This window comes from Choloepus didactylus, chromosome 1 (assembly GCF_015220235.1).
Source record: "Choloepus didactylus isolate mChoDid1 chromosome 1, mChoDid1.pri, whole genome shotgun sequence".
Lineage (NCBI taxonomy): Eukaryota > Metazoa > Chordata > Mammalia > Pilosa > Megalonychidae > Choloepus > Choloepus didactylus.
In genome coordinates, this window is record NC_051307.1 from 50,497,226 (window position 1) to 50,519,132 (window position 21,907).

General features: G+C 39.0%; 2 pseudogenes; one reads left to right on the forward strand and one right to left on the reverse strand.

Moving 5' to 3' along the window:
* Positions 1 to 5,751: 5,751 nt before the first annotated feature.
* LOC119508748 lies at positions 5,752 to 14,051 on the reverse strand (annotated as a pseudogene).
* A 5,543-nt stretch (positions 14,052 to 19,594) lies between these two features.
* LOC119508832 lies at positions 19,595 to 21,339 on the forward strand (annotated as a pseudogene).
* Positions 21,340 to 21,907: the final 568 nt, after the last annotated feature.

A 21,907-nucleotide genomic window follows, 5' to 3' on the forward strand; every position in this document is an offset into this window, starting at 1 on the left:
GATTTATAGAGCGGAGGTAATAGCTCCATTTAAGATCCTACTGTTATTAACAACACAGCATGAGCACTCTCAAGACAACAGCTTTCAGCAGTGAGTGTTATGGAGCAACTGTAATATATTTCAATAGCTACAGCTCATCATCTTTTAAAGTGCACAGAGAAAGAATGTTTCACTAATGCACAGGCTGAACACATATCAGAATGGATTTCATGAAACCAGTTCTATGCATTTTATTAATTTAGACTTAAAAAACCACATTGTACACATTTTTACTGCAGCATTATTTAGATATGCTTTGTATAACATAGAATATAGCAAATGAGAAATCCATCCATTCTGCATCTGATAAAAGCTCTTTTGCCTCACACATACACTTAATACAATTTTAAAAAAACATTTTTCTGAATCACTTATTTGCTATTTAACGTAATATCTTAACAGCTAAAAAATATCTTTCTTTACTTTGTTATTAAAATTCAACGACATTTGGCAGAAAAGTAAATGACATTTGCAGGGAAATTAATGTCCTTTACCTTTTCAAAACGTTTAATGTGTGACAGGTAATGGTAAGTATTCTGTCTCAGCAGGCAAAGCAAAACATTGCAAGACAAAACATCTTATCTATACAAACTTTCAATTAAACAATATTTATGGCCAAGAGTATAGTGCTGTATTGAAATACTGTGCAGAGCTGCTTTTGAAAAAAAAAAAAACTATTATTTAGGTCTACAATGAGTCCTTGAAATCATTATGAATAATATTCCCACCAAATAGGTCTTCAGAACTTGCATATAAGGCTTGTCCAGAAAGGTAGGAAAGAATATTTGAATACATGAGCTTAATGGATCCTCAGGAGTCATTTGGTTGAGACTTCTCATTTTGCCAATTAGGAAAGCTAAGAGATAATTTGTCTAAGGTCACACCAAGGTCATGTCAGAGCTGGGCTGATTATATGCCCCTTTCATTATCACATACTGCTTATGTTCCCCTCTCCCCATACTTTCCCCTTAGCACAGGTTTAAATACAGTTCTGGGCAATAATTATAACTGGTCTAACTCCATTATAGCTTTTTTGTCTAATAGTAAAAACAATTACCCACTCCACAATTTTTTTACTCATTATTAAATACAATGTCGTCAGTGTCTTTCTCCTTTTTTCCATTTGTTTCATTTGTTATGTGCTAAAGTGGTAAAGCCTGAATTGACAGTGGTCAAGTAAGGATGCTGAATAAATGGTTAGCTCCTGACCTCTTCTGAATCAGCTGAAAAGACTGGGTAAACATCTCCAGGGATGCTCCAGAGGAGAACAGCACACAGGCTGTTTCACACAACAGAAGGTTATGCTAACTCTTCGGGAATGCTTGCCTTTGACCCAGTATCCTTGACAGAGATTGCAGGAGGAAACATGGTAGGGAAAGGAGAGATAAGAGAAAGAGATGACCTTCCTGAGCCAAGGAAGGCATGTGTTAGTTTTGTTCTAAATGTAGAAGCTATAAATCAACCTTCTCAAGACCGATGCTGTTTGAATTGATATTCACTGAGTGGGACCCAAGAGTTTCAGAAATATTACAACCACAAGGTTGCTAAGCATCCTTCTAATTTACACAGAGAAAGAATAAAGACTTTTAACACAGTCGAAGGCTATTCTGATAGAAAGATCTCAAATGATCCTGAAAGCAAAGTGACTTGAATGCTTCCAACCCTAGTAGGTATGGGTTCTGCTATTGTTGGCCTAGAAATGAAAATGTTATGCAATAGCCTTTCCAAATTCAAAAACAATTCCACTGAATTTGCCTCTAGTTCTATTTATCAACAAGTTTTTACTTTGTATTTATGAAATTATTATACAAATAAAATTAGGCAGCTGAAGATAAAGGATCTTGTATCAGTGGAGATCTAATAAATAATTCATTTTGAAATAAATTAAAATTTAAGTAATGAATTATTTTTGTATTATATCAAAAATATTGTTCTATAATTCTTAAACTAAAATTTTACTTTCTGTGTTACATTCAATGCCATTCATCAAAGCAAACACCTCACTAACAAGATGTAAATTAAACAAATTGATTTGGTTAAACATAGGAAAACATAGCATTTTGGCTTTTCTTTTTAAAGATTTCATCCAGTTATTTTTCATCATGTTAGTGTACGTATGAACACATATATAAAAGGAAGGCAAGGTGTTCTGGTTTGCTAAAGTGGCTGAAATGCAAAATACCAGAAATGGATTGGCTTTTACAATGGGGGTTTATTTGCTCACAAACTTACAGTTGTAAGGCCATGAAAATGTCCAGATTAAGGCATCCAGAGAAAGATACCTTGACTCTGAAGAAAGGCTGATGGAATCTGGGGCTTCTCTGTTACACGGGAAGGCACGTGGCAATGACTGCTGGCTCTTCTCTACAAAATGTCTCTGTGCTCTGACTTTCTTAGCTTCTTTCTTGTTCCTCCTGGGGCATTTCTGTGGAAGCATCTCTCAGCTCTCTTCAAAATATCTCTGCCTTTTATCCTCTCATAGAGGATGCCCGTAAACTAATCAAACCCACCTTGAATGGGTGGGGTCACATCTCCAAGGAAACAACCTAATCCAAAGGTCTAATCCACAATAGGTCTGCCCCCACAAGACTGGATTAAAAGAGCATAGTCTTTTATGGGGGACATACCAGATTTAAACCAGCACAAAAGGGAGAAACACCAATCAATGAAAGAACTGTCATTTCTTATTTCAAACCAAATCCTAACTGGGGCCCCTGGATTTGCTGAGCTTTGACTAATTATTATGCAAGATTTTACAATGTGTCAAAAGAGATTGAGATGTCAGACATTCCATCAAAACAGCTCTTTGATTTCACTAATACTTCTATCATTCTACAATCTAGAAAATTACCAATTACCACAATTTTGCCAAGTTTAATGGATCTTCTAAGTGACTCATGTTTAAAAACAACCTCAAATCAACTTTCCATGTAGTTTGTTTCTTCTTCCTATAAACTCTTACCTTGACTTCAGTGACACAAATCTTCCTAGTTTCCCCCTCTTTGGCCACTATTTCACAAATTGCAAGCCTTTAGTGTCATTTTAAAACAGAACGATACTGTCCCCCATCTTTCCCTGCATGCATTTTTTTCTTTACAACCTCACCACTGTTGGAGATGGACTCTATTAAAACTAAGTAAAAGTGACAAGAGAATTTATTAAACCCATATTGTATCAGGATTGTAAGAGGAAGTCAACATGACTTACTTTTCATCAATATGACTTACTCTCCAGTTAAAGAATCTTAGAGATCTAAATGTCCTCTTATACCTCAGACAGTAAGATTCTTTCAGAATGTTGCCAGGATTTGCTGTCTTTAAGAAACTCAAAGAACTGGACCCTGAAGAAGAGACTGAAGTTGCAGAAAAGTAGAGAGAATCTGACAGTGAGAAAGAAAATATTAGGACACCATAAGTGTTCTTGAACATCTAACAAAAGACTATTTTCCTTATTTGCTTATTTTCCTGGCAATCGACTCTACATGAGCAACATTCCAGATGCTGAAGCTATAAATAATGAGTTACATCAGTACTCAGGACTCCTGAATTTTAGCTCCAGTCTAGACTTTTCTTTGTCTTCTATGTTTCCAGAGTTGCTGCTGAGAACACTATATTCATTTTTATCCCAGATAATTTATTTGTAACCTGTTTCATTGTTGTTGTTTCTTGTTTTATTGTTGTTTAGTTTTTAAGTTTAATTTCTCTTTGGAAGTTTGTAGGTTTTTAACTCTGTCTCATGGTGGAGTGTTTTGGGGGCAGCACCTGGTATACATTTGCAATCTGGAAGTTTGTGTTGCTTTCTCTTGGAAATTCTCTTCAGTTCTTCCACTGATGATTTCCTTCCTCCACTTCCCCTGTTCTCTCTTTCTGGAATAGCAATTATTTGGATATTGATCCTCCTGGGCTGATCTAAAATTTGTTATATGTTCTCTCTAATTTTTGTATTTTTGCTCTATTATCTGAAATACATACCCTACTTTATCTTCCAAACCTACCACTGAATTTTTTATTTCTGCTGTGATTTTATTTTGAATTTCCACAAATTGTATTGGTTTACTTTTGTATTCTGAATATTCACATTATCCTTTAAGAGCACATCTTCTTGTTTCATGTTTGCCATAACTTTTCATCTCTTGGGTAATTGGTACTAGTTTTTATTAATTTTATTCTCCTTGCATAGCTTTGTTTTCTCCAAATTGCTTTTTTATATTTGTTCACTTATTTTGGTCTCTATTTTTAAAGTTAAGACACTTTCTTTGGATGTCTTGTAACCCATGGTTGACAGCCCATATTTAAAAGTAGATTAAAAATGGATGGTGTTTCTTAGAGTGTGGGATGGGGGACTCTACTTTAATTCCTTGGCTGTTTAAGCATATACCAGGCAATGTGCTGGCTTAAACAATGGGAATTTAATAGGGCTCGTGGTTCTGAGGTTAGGAAAAAGTCCGAATCAGGCATCAACAGGGCAATGCTTTCTCCCCAGAGACCTGGCATTATGGGACTGGCTGCTGGTGATCCTTGGTCCTGGGCTCCTCTGTCACATGGCAATGCACACAGCAGCCTCTCCTGGCCTCTCCCTTCTCTTCTGGATTCTGTTGATGTTTAGCTTCTGGCTGTTCTCTCTGTGGCTTTCTCTCTGTGTGTCTGAATTTCATTTTGTTTATAAAGGACTTCAGTAATAGGATTAAGACCCATCCTGAATGAGGTGGGTCACAGCTTAACTGAAGTAACCTCATCAAAATGTCCTACTTACAATGGGTTTATGCCCACATGAATGGATTAAGTTTAAGAACATGTTTTTCTGGGGTGCATACAGTTCCAAACCATCACAGGGGCTTTGGCAATGTGGACTCCAATAGGGAGATCTGGCTGCACCATGACTTTGGGAATCCCCTAGGGACTATTTTTACATCTTTCCTCTGAATCTTGTCAGATTCTCCAGAGAACACTTTCCCAGAATCATTACTTAGCTATTAGGAGTCTGTTTAACATCATTCTGTAAGCCAAATTGGAGAAAAGGGCAGAGGTTTTCAAAACGAAATGTTGTTTTATTACCTGTTTTTATAGTATAGATTCTTACCACTTCCACTACACCTTTGCAATCATAGAGACTACCTCCCAGTACAATGTTTTTATGTTTATTTCTCTGGAAAATATCAATTCCATTTCTCTGTTCTTATGGGAAACAGCTTACAACTGATCCACCTTCTTTTAATCCTGTCCCCTTTATCCCTACTTCCATAGGTAACTGGAAAAACTAATTCCTGAGACACTGGGAAACTCAGTGACATAAATCAACTCAGTCCTTAGCTGTCCATGCTGGTTTAGGATTCAGCGTTCTTCTTTCTGCTAAGTTTTAATTTTTTTATTTTTTTTTTATTTTACATAAAAGGAAAAACTTGCCATTAATGAGAAATTCTTAGAAAATAGTTCTGCTTTAAGTTGGGGCTCAAAAGTAGAAGCTGCTTATTAGTGAAACCTCAGTAGAAAGAGAATTGTATAAGAAAACATTCATGACACAAAAGTTCTAATATAAATTTTGTAATGAAATATTTATCATGCAATTTTATCAGCAGAAAGGCCAATTTCTGGTGGCTGGTATTTTCTTTTTAGTCTCTGAAGACATTAACACTGAAGATACTTAAACCTGCAATAGAGTTAATTGTATATAAATATGGTGTTGTGATGGGAAATCTTTTCATAGTCCCCTTATTTAATTGAGCAATTCCAAGTAGGTAATTAGCACCTTGCCCTTCTGATTTCCCCTTTCCCCTATTAGCCAGTCTGAATCCATTCCAACAATACTGAAGACTGTGGTCACCTCATCTGCCAGAAGCGATAATTCACTACTGTTTGCAGCATCATAGTCAGAGACAACCCTGGCCTTCCTGCTGCCACTACACTCCTTCAAATCATGGAGGTTGGAAGGAGAGGCCATTACTAGGCCACTTGTTGAAGCCATGGCAGAAAGAACAATCACATTTAGTGAAGCAGAAGATAGAGGTGTTACAGAAGTCTGATTGTTGTTAGAAAGATAATTGGATGGAAAACTTCCCAGCTGTTTCTGGAGGTCTAACTGGTAGCACTATGCATAGTAAGTCATCTGGGCTTCTACAACGTCATTAAGACAGCCTAAGTGGTTGGCGTGTGTACTGTTGATTCCCTCTAGGAGAAGTCTAGTAATCTCTGCTTGCCGATCAAGTTCACTTTGAGGTATTCTTAATTCCTGTTCAGACGAATCTCTGGTTTCTGCAGCTTTTGCATTTTTCAGTCTGGTTTCTGTGGCATTCAAATCCAGCCTCTTATTTTGTAATAGCTTCCTTTCTTTTGACCACCTGCTTCCCAGCTTCCAAAATTTGGCTGCTTGTTGTACTTTCTCTCAAATTTCCTGATTTTATGGGTTTTATAACTAAACCAAAAATTTATTGTCAGGAGCTCATTGTTGCCTTTTTAGTCAAAGTTCTCTAACTGGTTACTTTATTTCCACTCTACCCCCATCCAGTCCATTCTTTACACAACAACCAAAATGATCTTTTAAAATTAAAAATTGGATCAGTATTTTATAGCCATCCTTATATCACTTCCTAATTTCTTCATTAATAATAACAATAGTAGCAATAATAATACAGTTTTACAAGACCTTGTGAGAAAAAGCTCTATCCTCCTTTTCTTATGTCTTCCCATTTCATCTTGCTCATTGTACTCTAGCCTCTGGTTGCAAGAGTTAACAAATAAATATACAAATACTATTTTGGACATATTTATGTTAAAAATTATTTGTTGTATATCTGAAAAGAAATATTAATGGCTGCCCTGTATAATCTCTGGCAACCTCATAGAGTGGCCTTCTTTAGGTCATTGAACAAGCAGAGTTTATTTCAGTCTCAGATCTTTCATCCTTGCTGTTCCAACCGTAAGGGAATGTTCCATCCTCTCCCTCTTCCGTGTTGCCATTTGCTTGCCCAACTCAAACTTCAGGTCTCAAATGTTACCTGACTCAGAGAAGCCTTCCCTAACTTCACAGGCCAGAGTTTATCTACCTATTTACATTCACCAAAACCTGTTACTTTTTTGAGTACTAATAACAATCACAATTAAACTGATTTGAATAATTACTTGTTTAATCTTTGTCTGCCAGGCTAGGCTGCAAGCTCCTTGAAAGCAAGGGAAATGATTGTCCTGTTTTCAGTTTTAGTTTAGTGTCTAGCATATTTTCTAGCATATTTTGGTACATGATAAGTACACAATGCATATTATAAATGAATGGATGAATCTACAAAAATAAAAGAACTGAGATAAACATTATTAAAATGATAAAGACACGGCCTATAACCTATAGCTCTTTTTAATTATTGTGTCAAACTACAAAACCATTCCAAAGCATTACATATTCATTTTATCCTTGATCTATCATTCTACTTCAAACCTAGAAATATTGCCTTTTGTTCATTTTAAGAATTTAACTAAAACTTGATTATATGACTTAATTATATGAAGTTATTTATCTCCAAGAATTGTTGATAACAGAAGAATTAATATAGAGGTATAAAAATAAGTTCATACATATGCCAGGTTGTGCTAAAGGATATGAAGAAAAGAAAAGCAGGGTAAGGAATAGAGCAATGGAGGAACTATTTTAGATATGGGGGCAAAATCACTTTGTTACATTCACATTTAAGCAGAGATCAGAAAGGAAATTTGTGGTCAAGCCATGAGGATATCTAGTTGGGCTTACATTCACTTCTATGCACACACTCATACACACACATCACTTATCAGGATAAACATTAATTTTGTGTGACAGTACAGTCAAAAGGCAAAAGGAAAATATTTTCCTATTTTGAAATTATGGGAAATCTTTTCCATAATTTGCAATGTGCTTTTCTTGCCATAGATTTAGTACTTACCATTATTACAGGGAGCACTTACTATTTTCCTTTATTCCCTGCTTGCAGGTTGTGGCCTTTCAAGCCTGCCAGACACAAGAGTATGACCCATGCTGGTCCACATACTTGTTACAAAAAGAGAAGCTTTGAGATAATTGTGCCAATAGAATCACAACTAAGTTCTTTACCAGTGATGTTCAATCCCTCAGTTATTTTTTCTAGGTGGAATGATGGTTTGGGCTTATTCTTTTGGTCACATAAGTATAAGCCACCCCAAAGAGATTTGCTGATAAAAGTTTCAAAAAAGATCATTCTCTTGGTGATTTATAACTGAAGATGATTCAAAACCAACAAGCACAGTTCCACCAGTTACCCTTCCTTCCTGTTTTTACCTCCAAATTTTCAGGGGTTCTGGAATTGGATTCATTGGATTCCTTGGGTACAGACCATAAGTTTTATTTCTATATATGTGTTGTTCACTCTCAAAGTGAAGGGAGGGAGGGAGTGGAGGAGGAGGAGGAGGAGAGAGAGAGAGAGAGAGAGAGAGAGAGAGAGAGACCCAAATACCATTTTAAATGCCAAGCTATACCTGAATACCAGGCTGCAGCAATGTAATCAACAGCATCAATTTGTGACATCTTAATCTCAAATTTAATATACTATATATGTCTCATTGTATTGCCTACATTATGGACTTTTTATTGAAATAGAAAAGATCACCTCTCCATATTCTAAAATGACTTCCCTTAGTAGATATGGCCTGTATCATTCTATCCGACCATAAATGCATTGCCCTACAATAACTACTAACTTTTATTAAGTATTTGCTAGGTGCTGTTGTAAGTAATACTTATTACTGTATTTAATAAGTATTAATATACCCACATTCATTTAATCGTCATATCAACTCATTGTATGTTAATTTACTCCCATTTTATAGATGAACAAACCGAGATGCAAGGAGGGTAAATAATTTGCCCAAAGTCGCAGAGCTAGTAAGTGGTAGAACATCAATTCATAACCAAAACACTCTTGCTCCAAACCCATATTCTAGAACATTAATCACTATCCTATACTGCCTCAGTCTTCCCATTAGTTACTTACCATTCTGTCTAGGATTTCTCCCAATCCCATTTCTTCTTTTTCAGGCAGTCCAGTTGAATAAGATTTTGGGTAATTCACTTCTCCATCTGCCACAAGAAAACACTCAACAAGTTCCTTGCCCCTTTGTTCCAAGCCTCTCCCCACAGAATATCATATCAGTGATTCCACCACTTGTCGATATTGAGGCATCAGCTTCCTTGGATACCATTTTAGTCCTGAAATAAACACTGATTGACAAGAATATTGTATTCTGTAATAATTGACATATTCTTTCCCTTTTTAACATTATTTTTCATTTCATATTCATAATCAAGTGAGAATAACTTGGCATTCCAATGATTAAATTAATACTTTTTCATAAAGGTAGCAATGCTAAGAGCTTTCGATACATTAATCTTGTCATCCCTTTTACTTTTTTTTCCTTTCTATGCAATAATTATAATGGGAAATTATTAAGCCAAGAGTTAAAAGATAATTTTAGAGGGCTTCATTATGAACTCACTAGATATTTACACAGACTGCCCATGTTTTAAAGAGATAAAGAACATTTCAAGGGAGAAAAAGTTATTTAAAAGTGAGGAGTGGGTTCTAAAACACTGTAGTAAATACAGCTTCTCTGGTTCTAATCCCAGTTCTATTTCTAACTTGCTCTGTGAATTTTGGGCAGTTACTTACTTTGTCCATCTGTTAAATGACATTGTTGAATTAGATTATCATAGAAGCTCATTCCTACAGTAAAATTCTATTATTTCCATATTATTGTTGACAAGAAATGGTGAACTGATAGAGACGGTCTTTCTTTCGGAACTGATATGCCAGATGTTTGCAACAACGAAAAAGATATTTATTCAAATGCCACAATAAGGTCACATGGTTCAGAAACAGAATGAGTTAGAAACAAACAAAAGCAGAACAACTGTATTCCCTCAAACCTCTGTCACTCTTCTTTCACTATAAGGGCTTGCTTAATTCTTATGTATTTTATAAACTCTGTGGGTGGGTACATATTCATCAAGAGGCAACTTCTACTCTCTCTAAAGAACCAGATGGACAAAGTTCCTCTAATATCCTCATCTCTCCTGACTAGTTTTGAAGGAGTTTTTAAGCAGCTCTTACCTGCCCACTCTTGGCCACTAACTAGCAGACTTGTAAGCGTCCCAGGTTTCTCTAGGCCAGTCTTCTCAACTTTGGCTGTACATTGCAGTCACCTGGGGAGCTTTTAAAAATACCAGTGTCTAGGTCCCACTCCCAGAGAATCTTGTTTAATAAGTCTGGCATGGGGCCTGAGAATGGGAAATTTTAAAGCTCCCCAGGTGATTCTAATGAGCAGCCAGGGTTGAGCATTTTGCCTTAAATTCTGAAAATATTTGAAGGACTCCTGACTCAGGCTCACTTCAAATTCTGGGCTCACTTTTCAGTATCAGTTACTCTGCAGCTGTCCTGGTATACTCTATGTTTAAAAAAACAGAAAGAAGGAAAAAGAGCACATACTACTCATTTGTGGCTGCAAGAAAAAAATTGCTGTTTTAAAAGAAAAAAAAGAATGCAGATTTTTCTATATTTGAGGGACTTCAGAATTCCTTTTAGGTAGAAAATGGCTCTTTTCTTTAGAAAAAGATGCCCAGTTTTTGGTTCTTCTTTTTTTTTTTTCTCATTATGAAAGACAAAATAATGCAGTTTGAATGAGAAAACATATAAACGTTTTATTTAAATATAAAACAATTTTTACTTTGAACAGTTGATCCTAGGGGCAGCAGGGTGTTTTTGTTGCTGTTGTTTGGGTCTTTGGGTTCTTTTGTGATTTTACTGAGTAGGGGGCATCAGTGGGAAGGGGGTGGTCAGGGATGGAAAGTTTAGAGGAACTAGGAGATTTTGCAAAGAGAATGTAGTTCTCAACACCACAGATGCAGATAGAGCCCAAAGGAAAAACATAGCTGGTAGCAAAAAAGTTCCCTGAGACAGTGTGTGATTGATTACTAGAGCCGTTTCTTACTTGATGCTATAATTCCCCTAACCACCAAAACCTTCCCAATTCTTTAATAAAGCTTTATTAACTACTAACTCATTAATGGCTATCTTTTCCTCATGCCTTGGGTAATAAAAGCTAAATTACATTTTGAGGTAAAGCCAGCTGGAAAGACTGGAGGAATGAAAATGTAGGGGGGGGGGCGGGCAGAAAGAGAGAGAAAACAGCCAAAACCAGGAATTTGGTTCAAGAGCCAACAAGTAACAACCAAGACGTGTAAGCACAATCTCCAGGAATTCGCAGAACTATTTGGGAGGAAAATGAATTTTTTGGAGTCTGAACTGTGACGGAATTCAAATCTATTTCATTTAGAAATTAAAGAAAAAAAATTGTCCCACTTAAGGCTAGAGGGTTCAAGAGGGTTACAGAGTGATATATTTATGGAGAGGGAGAGTCCTTGTAACAGATTTATTCCTTCTTCATCAGTCCCATCTCACTTTTTTGGGGGGATGAGTACATCACAAGGTCCAAAGAAGATCCTTGCAGCTGTCATCCTGTAATGGAGACTAAGAGCCTACATGTAACCTTTATCAAAGGCTAAAACCTTGAGGGAATTCCCAACTTCTAGATAAAAGTCTTGACCTCTTTGAACCCTGTGAAAAGACCTGTGGGATTTGCAACACCTTTTTATCTAAAGTTATAGTTGTTTCTTGTTGTTGTGAGATGGAAACCTGAGCAAAAGAAAAATAATAAGCCATAAATTGTCCGATATTAGGGTAATTACAGGATGCTAAGTAGATTCCAAGTTTATAAATGAGGTAGACTTTATTGAATTACTAGTAGTTTGTATCTAGATAATATTTTTCTTCCTTCAAAGGTCTTAAAATTATGTCTGCTTAAATTCTCAGTAATGGCCAATTTTACTAGACTCATGAGAGATTCTTGATGATAGGTTTGTATTTCTTTTTTTCTTAGAGGTATTTATTTTCTTATAGAAATATTGGTATAATTTGTAATCCAGTGGTTCCAAAATAACATAAAACACAAAAATAAGTAAAATATCAAACACATAGCTAGTTGGCTCTGTAAGAATCATCTTTGTGGCTTAATACAAATGCAGATGCCAGAGCCCAGCTGCCATAGGACAAGAGTGAGGAGCAGAAATCTATTTTTCTAAGAAAAACATGGAGTTATTTTGGAGAAACCCTAGACCATATGATGGATCTCTCCATTGATGTATGGCTCTGCAGTTTAATTATTTTAGGCTGCTAAGAGAAGATGCATATAGTCTGCTTGTGTTGCCCAATAATGTGCTTTGTTTCATAGTTTTATATCTTCTTTCCAACTCCTCTCCTGCCTCCTTTTCCTCTTCTTCACAGTTCTTTTTCACCTCCATGCTTCCATCTGCTCATTTATAGAATTTCTTTCTTTTTCACTTGGAAAGACAGTGATGTCAGAGGGAGACACTGAAGAGACAAACTTCAACCAAAAATGAACTAAGATTCAAGAGACTGATTATATTTAGTTACAAAGACAGGAAACTGTGGCAAAATACTCTGCAATGTGTAATATGCCACATTCTATAGCACATCTGAATTCAGATTCTAGAGCCTGGCACATATCAGGTCCTTAATAAATATTTGTTGATTTAATGAAAGAAAAAATAATCAAAGTAAGAGAAGTAGTATAGCATAAAAGCTAATGCAAAAGTCTCTGCAAAGGACTTTACAGAATCATAAACAAGCAAAATTTCAAGAAGATATAAAAAGACTTTAAAGCACACAGATTAATTTTAAGAGAAGCACATTATTTCTAAAGTTGGGAAGAATGTTGAGCAGGTTTGTCGTGAGCAAAAATGTCACTGGATGGTCTATAACATGTACATTATATCCTGCTCCACTCTTTTATATCCCCAAATATATTTTTAAAACACTTTTTAAAAAAGCAAATTTGCCACTGAATGGTGCTTTATTTTGTTCACTTTTTCTTATCATGCCAAATTTCTCCCTATTTATATCAGCCTTGAAACAGTTTTACTTTTTAGCCATCACCTTATTGTTTCATTCAAGATTCATAATATATGAGAACTGAATTACATTCTTATTTCTTCATTGCTTTGGAAAATAACACTTTGATGAGAAAACAATTACAACTGAAAAAGAAGGGATCAATAGATGACTTAATTAACTAGAATCTCACAGAACTAGGGTAATTAATACGAGAAAATTTCAAAAACTTAATTGACTTTCTGCTGATTGTATCATAAAGTTATAAATGTTATAGAACAGGGCAGGGATCTTCTTCCTTAGAGACGTTATGGAAAGGTGATAAGTTCTGGAATTGGGAAGAGTTACTCTGCTTCTTCCCCCCCCCCCCCCAAACCTGTGCATTTATGAATTGACCCTCCTGGCTGGCTTTTTTTTTTTTTTTTTTTTTTCTTTATTAGAGAAGTTGTGGGATTACAGAACAATCATGTGTAAAATACAGGATTCCTATACAACACCTTCACTGATGTGCTTCTTTTGCTATCTCAGTATAGGGTAGAGGAATCATAGTGCTTTTAAGCTGAAATCTACATGATGATTGGGAGCCAAATAAAGGAATATCTGAGAAAAGATCATTCCAAGCTGAATAGCAAATGCAAAGCAATAGAAAAGAACAAGCTCAGTGGGTTGAAGAAACACCCAGAAGCTGTCCTTAGTGGGTGAGAAGGAGAGTGCACGAGGCAGAAAGAGGTAAGAAAGAGGCCTAGGCAAGAGTCAGATTATGTACAGTTTTGCAGGCAATGGTAAGAGCTTGGATTTTGTTACAATTACACTGCAAGGCAATCAGAAGTTTCTAAATAAGAGGAAAAGGTATTCTGGCTTATATTTTAAAAACATTACTGTGCCTGCTTTCAGAGATGAGCTATGGGTACACAAGAATGAAAGGCTGGTTATGAAGTTTTAACAAAAGTACAAGAATGAAATGATGGGTGTTGGACTTGGAGCAGCTATGAAAAGGATATGTGTTGGCTGTTACCTTTTGGTACTTGGTGCTATCCCCTCCTCCTATCATCTCCTCGGTACTGCAAGTGCTGCAAACTGAGAATTGTATTTCCCCAAACCCCTTGCAAGCAGGCTTCTGATTTAGATTTTTCCTGTTGTAGACACTCACACAAGATTTAGGAGAAGAAAAGGAAATAGAATTCATTAAGCCTCTCACTTTACACAAGTGACAGCCTAGAAAGCACTTCTGTAGTGGTGACAGTGGCTTCATGCAGCTTCTTAGAACCAAAGTCCACTGTCAAATGTCCTGCTTCTTTGATGAAGTTTTAGTATCAGCTTCTTGAAGTTTTATAATTTGTAGGTTACATATCCCACCCTGACATTTACTCCTCTACTGCTTTCATCAATATTGCAAGCACCTGATTTCTGTATCAAATATTTCTGCTTGAAATGTATAGATTGATTTCTGTTTCCCTGAAAGCATTTAAACTGATACCATATTTTTCTTTGCCTAGGAGTATTTCCAAGAAATAGCCCCACAAAGATGGAAATCTAGGAGTAATTATCTGTCTTGGTTGGGTTTGAACATAGAGATGACCTCATCTCCAAGGGAAAATAGGATGCTGGTCATACATGCCATCAGATGACATGACTATTAGTGTATGAGTGAGAATTTTAAGGACTCTGCAAAGGGTTGGTCACTTCTGGATACATTGGAAAGACGACAAATAAAGTCATGAGTTCAAGGCTTTAAATCTGTTCAAGGCATAAGCAGAAAACTGGAGAGTTTCAATGACTCTCCTTAAAAATCTCTTACCTTGTATCTACAAGAGAAAAAATGACCAATATAGGCAAAAAACAGATCCAAAATTTATTTCTGTGAGTTTGAACATTACAAAATAGACAAATTCAGAGCATTAAAGGAACTCTAATTTGAAAGTTTTAGTATGAACAAAAGGAATGGGGCCCTGAGACTTGAAACGGGGACATTTGGGTTGACTTAGATCAATCTGAGAAATTTGACACTATAAATCCTGTTGTACTTCCTGGAGTAAGCAGCTCCTTCCTTGAGTGAGGAAATGAGGGAACAAACCCTCCCTTATCTAATCCGCAGTAGCTACCTTTCAAAGATAAGCCTATCTATTTATAATCCACCTATCACCCCTCATTATTTTCAGCACGATAATTAGAACATGCCTAAGATAAAACCCATGAGTTCTGCCCATAAATTATATTCCAGAATAATTACAGAATTTTGCTAACTTTCATTGGAAAGTCATGGAGGAATATATTTGGAAATGGATTATCATGATGCCTTACCAGGGAGAAGAAACTTTGGTTTTGGCTAAGTTAAAGATATAAGTATCCTGGATCCAATGAGTTAGCTCAGAAAGCTAGAAGAGTCTCCAGCAATTGGCTCAGGTGGTTGACTGATATGTTGATTGAACAGTGTCCTGCATGAAAGTTCAGTTGCCAAAGTGTATTAGTATAATGGAGAGGAAAGAATACGAAGATTTGGAGAGAAGGGAAAGTTTGAGCAGATTTATGATGTATGATTCACTCATCTACCTTTATATTATGGCTCTCAGGAAGGGCCAGAAAACACTGCCTTCACTGGGATATTAAAGGAGAAGAATATTCATAAAATGTATCTAGGAAAGCCTCTGTATTTGCTGTGCTCTTTATGTGGATGGAACTGTGAGAAGCTGCTATCAGAATGAGCTCTCTGATTTTACTAGGCATATAATCCAAGAGTGGAAGCATTTATATGCCTGAGACAAAGTTGGCAAGATTACCAAAATGAGTTGTGGATGTGACATGTAATCAGAATGTTTCACCTGCAGGAATTTTTGTTGGTGGTTAAGTGATTATGGTGAATCTACTAAAGAATTAATTAATGTACTTAATAATAATAATAATAATAAACCCTCTAAGCCTGGTATACAGGGTCCTAACATGAGTTATCAAAATTGAGGTTCTCAACTTCTCACTGAGATCCTAGACCTCAACCAGTTCATATTCCTGAAGCCCCTTGAAAGCAGGTCCCTGATAACACGCAAAAAGTGTTTAGAATAAATCATCCTTCTAGTCTTCCTCAAAGGGACCTATAGCCATATACCAGGGTCATTGTGCACTGAAGAGAAGAAAATACCCAATTGTTGTGGGAGATTATTGGACATTGTCTCTAAACTGACACTATTTCCTGGGGGCTCAAAATGCTTCTGTGGTCTACTAATCAGAAAGAGCTCAGGTGATAAACAATGAATTGGACCCAGTTGGCCTGTGTCTTCCAAGTCTTTGAAGGTAATGTTAATCCATGGTTTCCCCCAGGTATTGGCTATGCCATTTTTTATATATGATTCTGATAAGAATCAACAATTTCAGAGGCTTCTACTTGGTCCTACCTACCATAATGGTCCCAATTTTATTGGATTTGAACCGGGAAAATAATATCAGGTTATTTAAAGAGACATCCTTATTTACTTGCCTTTTTGGCCATTGAAAAGATAGACCAGTCATGAAAAATGGCAGCACACTCCTTTAAACTTAAGGAGGTGGTGACATATTGCAGCTGGTATTTCAGATGAGGTATCTTTGTGAGAGCAAATTAACATATCCATTCTCATTAGGTGTGCAGACTTTTATCTGGGCAAGTGCTCTGCTTCCCCCTTCTGATTCTAATTATTAATGATCACCTAGCAAAGGCAGAGGTGATTTTTATTCTTTTATTTCAGGAGTATGTCACATCTATGACTATCTGTCAAATCTAGTGTTCGACACCTCACAGGACATTACACTGACCTGGTGAATAATTAGTAGCTAATACCTTAAATGTGTTGTTAGGACATATGCATGCCAGAGGAAAGAGACAAACCCCATGAAAATTCAGAGTACTGTCATCTCCATGAAGTTCTAGCAATGCATTAGAACTGAGGAATATCTAGAAATGTCCCTCCAAAGTGAAAGAGAAGTTGCTTTGCCTTGCATCTCTATGACTTAGAGAGAGACACAGTGCTTAGTGGGATTCTTTGGATTTTTAAGGTAATGTGCACCACACATAATATGCTGCTCTGAATCATTTATCAGGCAGCTCTTATAGGGTCCTTGTGGTAGGCAGAATAATCACTTCCCAAAGATTTCCACATGCTCTGGAACCTGTGCATATGTTATCATTCATGGCAAAAGGGACTTTACAGAAGCAATTAATTTGAAGACCTTAAGTTAGGGAGTACTCCTAAATTATCCAGGCAGGAACAGTCTAATCACATGGGTCCCTAAAAGCAAATAGCCTTTTCCAGCTTTTGTAAGAGAGATGTGACTATGAAAGAATGGTCAGAGAGATACAATATTGCTGGATTTGAAGATAGAGGAATGGGATCATGAGTCAAAGAATGTGGGTAGCCTAGAAACCAGAAAAGGCAAGGAAGTGGGTTTTCTCCTGGAGCCTCCAGAATGGAAGGCACCCTGATGACACATTTTGTTGGTTCAGTAAAATCCATGTTGGACTTCTAACTTACAGAACTATAAGATAATAAATTTGTGTTGTTTTAAGCCATATAGTTTGTGGCAATTTGTTACCCCAGAAATAGAAAACTAATACAAGCCCAGAGCAAGAAAAGTTTCTGAAGCTGTTGCAGACATGGTGCAAGCTTCTTCCCTGCTTGGGCAATGTGACTCAGAAGATTCAGTGGGTCTCCAAATAACTATTGCAAGTGGGAATGCTGATAGACCATCTGGAAAGCCCTGATAGGAGAATCATGATGCTGATTCCTAGAGTTTTGGAGTGCAGCTATACCTTCTTATACAAATAAGATATTCATATTTCAAAAAACTAGCTCCTAGGCATGCTACTGGGCTCAGACTTCTCTCAGAAAAGTGCTTAGGCTACTTTTCAGAAAACCTTAGCATGTATATTAAAGAATTTGAACATGTGTCAGCCTCTTATGACCTCACCTGGCATGACCTTCATATCAGTCTTTCCACTTGCCTCAGCCCTGAAGAAAAAGCGAGTCTGGTAGAGACCAAATGTCTCACCTGGAAATACCAAGTAGATAGGTAACTTGAACTGCCCATTTATGAACTAGTGTTTATCTGCTCCACCAAACCACAAAACTGTATGCCCATAGTATGTACTAGATCAAGATCAAGCTTTAGTAGTCCCTGAAAGCACAAGGAAATTATTTATATATATATATTGTGTGTGTGTGTGTGTGTGTGTGTGTGTGTGTGTGTGTGTGTGTGTCTTGGCACCTCTTCCTACTGTATTATCCCCTCTCTTTAATTTGAACACCTAGGTAGGTTTCCCATGACAGTTAACTGGTAAAAAGCTCAAGCCAGGTTTGCTAATGCTACCTAAGGCACTTATTACAGAGGAGGTGATTAATAATCAGGGAGAAAATATAATCTGTTCTCTGTGTATCATTCAGCCTCTTTCCCTAGTTTGTAAAAAGACAAGATTATTAAAGTTATGTACAGGCTCAACAGTATGATATTCTCCTTACCAAGACTTACTTGACTTTTGCTCCTGCTGTGTTCTCAAACTGCCAACAGCAGAAGTCAAAGCTAAGTTTCTACTATGGCTCTATTCTCTAACAGACTGGGCAGCTACATTGGGGCAGGGTGATTACATTGGATTGCATTAGATTGTTTATACCATGGAGGAGGCAAACTTTTGTCTTTACTATTACATACACTTATTCTGAATATGGATATGGCTGCTTTGCCCCAAATTCATTTTCCAGCTCCAGCATCTATTGCCTTAGTCATGATTTTAGAAGCCCTTGCAACATTGTTTCTGTCTGAGAAACTCATTTTTCTGCAAAAGAAGTAAAGGAATGGGCTTCCTCCATTTTACCAACCAGAATTAGCTTGCCTCATGGAATATTGGAAGGCCTATCAAAGACTCAGTTATGGGACCAGTGGGAGAAAACATGTGAGGTTGGGGTGCTGTCTTGCAAGATGCAAAACAATCTTTGAATCTTCTTTTGATTTTTTTGGAATTCTTCTTTTGGAAGTAGCAACGCTTCTTCCAAAGCCAGAACCAAGGGAACCAAGGAGTGGAAGAATGTGGGGATGGCTCCTCTCACTATTACACCTATTCAAATTATTTGTTTGCTGTCCATAGAATGTTAGATGCTGATATCTTAGTGACTCTCATTCAAAAAAAAAAAAAAAAAGAAAGAAAAGAAAAAAGAAAAAGAATGCTTCTTCCATCAGGGAATATATAACAATTCTTTAATTGAAATAAAATTGGCAACTTTCTCAGTGAGCTTGCTTCATCTTATTGATCTGCTGGCTGACTGGCTCCCCCTTCTATCCATACAACAGGCTATCTGCACCACTAAACCTGTATTTTGTCATAGTTCTGTGGCACATGAATACGAAATTCCTCTCTCTCAGTTCCAACTGCAAATTCTTAGGAAAGCAAATCTGAATAATCTCACTGAGGTCAGATTCTAACCCCAATCTGATTAGCAGAGTCCAGGGGGCCAGTGATCAAGGTCAGAGGCCAAAGAGATAAAGGAGTCATCACTGTTTATTCCAACATGTGCCTCAGCTCCCCAACGGTCATGTTCATTATCTCACTAATGCCTCACATCAAATGCAAGGGAAATGCCAACTGAGGACTCCTGCCCTCTGGGCTATAAATATGATAGACTTGAACCACCAATTCCGTATTCTGTGGAGGTTCAATTGCCTCCCCAGTATGTCAGGAAATTCTCAAAAGGATTGTATTCTCCCTCACTGAAACAAAACCATCCACCTGCAAAGAATCTGAGGGTTAAACTTTTAGGCCTGGAATCGTACTGGCTGAATGTTCAAACACCCAGCTCAACGGCTGCCCACCTGTTTCTCCTGAGCATCCTCCTGCTGCTGCCGCCACCCACCCAGGGCCCCCTGTCACGTAGACAACGGCTCTGAGTGCCAGCATGTCCGGAGGTTCATGCCCGGTGCAGGGCTGGCCGGGAGGGGCGTGGACATGACCAGCCTCCCCCGTTCGGGCTCCTTCCTGGAGGGCACACATGGGTCCCTATGGCCTGACGACTCCTGCAGCCTCTGTGGAAACACCCTGCAGCAGGGCGCCCTCCAGCGTCTACCCCTGGCTCTCTTTGGTGCCTCGGGGTTCTGGCTGCCAGCATCATATGGTCTTCACCATGTTCGACTCTCCGGAGGAGGTGGCCCAGGAAGTGGCCGACGGCATCCACAAGCCAGGCGCCTATGTGCAGGTGGCTATGGCGGGCTCGCACTCTCAGGTGGCGGACTTTGCGGCCCAGAAGGTATTCCGGGACCAGTACAGCTTCCGCGCAAACTTGCTGGAATGCCGCTTGTACGGCTTTTGCCTGGTGCATAATTCCCCGCTCCACCCTGATTTCAGGCAGGCTGTCAGGGCCCTACCCCCCCCCCCACCCCCTCACTTCAACGCCTCCACTAAGCCCGACTACTTCGGGCTCATCTCCAACTTTGGCACCCACTTTATCCGGCCATGGAGCTCCGGGGCCGGATCGCAGCCGTCACCGCCCTGCGCACCTGCCAGCTGGCCCCGGAAGGGCTCATGGCTGATGACGTGACCCACTGCTTGACTGCCGAGGCCACAGTCAGCATAGGTGGTCACGCCAACTTCTCAAAAGAAGTCAAGGAGTGTGAGGACCACGTGGCAGACTCCTTCCCCCCAGGCCTACCCCGAACGCTATTCCGAAGTGGTGGGCGGCCACCAAGCCTCTATGCACCAACTGCTGCTGGGGAGCCACACTGGGCTCCCGCAGTTCTCGGCCTGGGTGACCTCACTGCAGGACAGCCCTGGCCTGGTGGGCTACAGCCTGGAACTCCTGCATGTGTTGCTGGAGGGCCAAGATCCACGGGATGTGCTGAGGTGAGCTATTAGTAGGCATGTGACAGACAGGGCCCTCCAGAGGGACTGCAGCTGGCTCTGCTCCTCGGGGCAGCAGAAGAGCCTCAAGTACCCCTGCCAGTGTGTGTGTCATGGCCCAGCAGTCACCAACCAGAACTGCTGTCCACAGAGGAGGGGCCTGGCCAGGCTGGAGGTGACCATCATCCAAGCATGGAGTCTGTGGGGAGACGGGATCACTGCCATGATGCCTATGTGAAGGTCGTCTTTGGTGGCCGGGAGCTGAAGACAGGCATCATGTGGAAGAATGACAACCCCAGGTGGATGATGTGCCTGGGCTTTGGGAACATGCTCCTGGCCACAAGGAGGCCCCTGAAGGGTGCAGGTCTGGGATGTGAACTCTGGTTGGGACAATGACCTGCTCGGCTTTTGTGACCAAAGGCTTACTGCCCAGATGTCGGAGGCCAGAGATACCTGTTATCTCAATCAATGGTTTCTGGAGTTCACATAGGAGGTGACTTGTGCCCCACACTCGAGAGGGGCCAAGTGCCCACAGTACAGGCCGCAGGGAGTCTTGGGGGAGCTCCCAGGGAAATGGGGGAACCGCAGGGGTCTGTGTGATGAGGGCTGGTGGCCGTCCCCTGCGCCCAGAGGCCTGGGGCTGCCCAGCTTCCCAGGAGGCTGGAAGCAAGGAACCAGGAAGCTCTTAGATCCTGTGTCTTGGGCTCGGAGGGATACAGGCTGGCTGTAGTTTATGAGGAGGGCCCTTACAGGGCAGATAGAGGGTCCCCAAGAGAATGTGGGGACAGGAATGGGACCTCCCCCACTTTCCATTCCACCAGATGCCTTCTGCAAATGCACTTTCTTCGGGATTCCTGGTTGTGAAATGAATGACTGAATTTTTGTTAAATTCTTAACTGCGCTCTCCAATCGCCATGTTCAGATCAGAGGGGCTGATTCCTACAGTTTTTGGGCTCTGAGAATGAGGACGGCCAGCTACAAATCATGAAGATTTTATAACATGGATCTTGGGCTGCTCTCTGACCCTGCTGGACCCGTCCTGAGCTCCCCCTGCCATC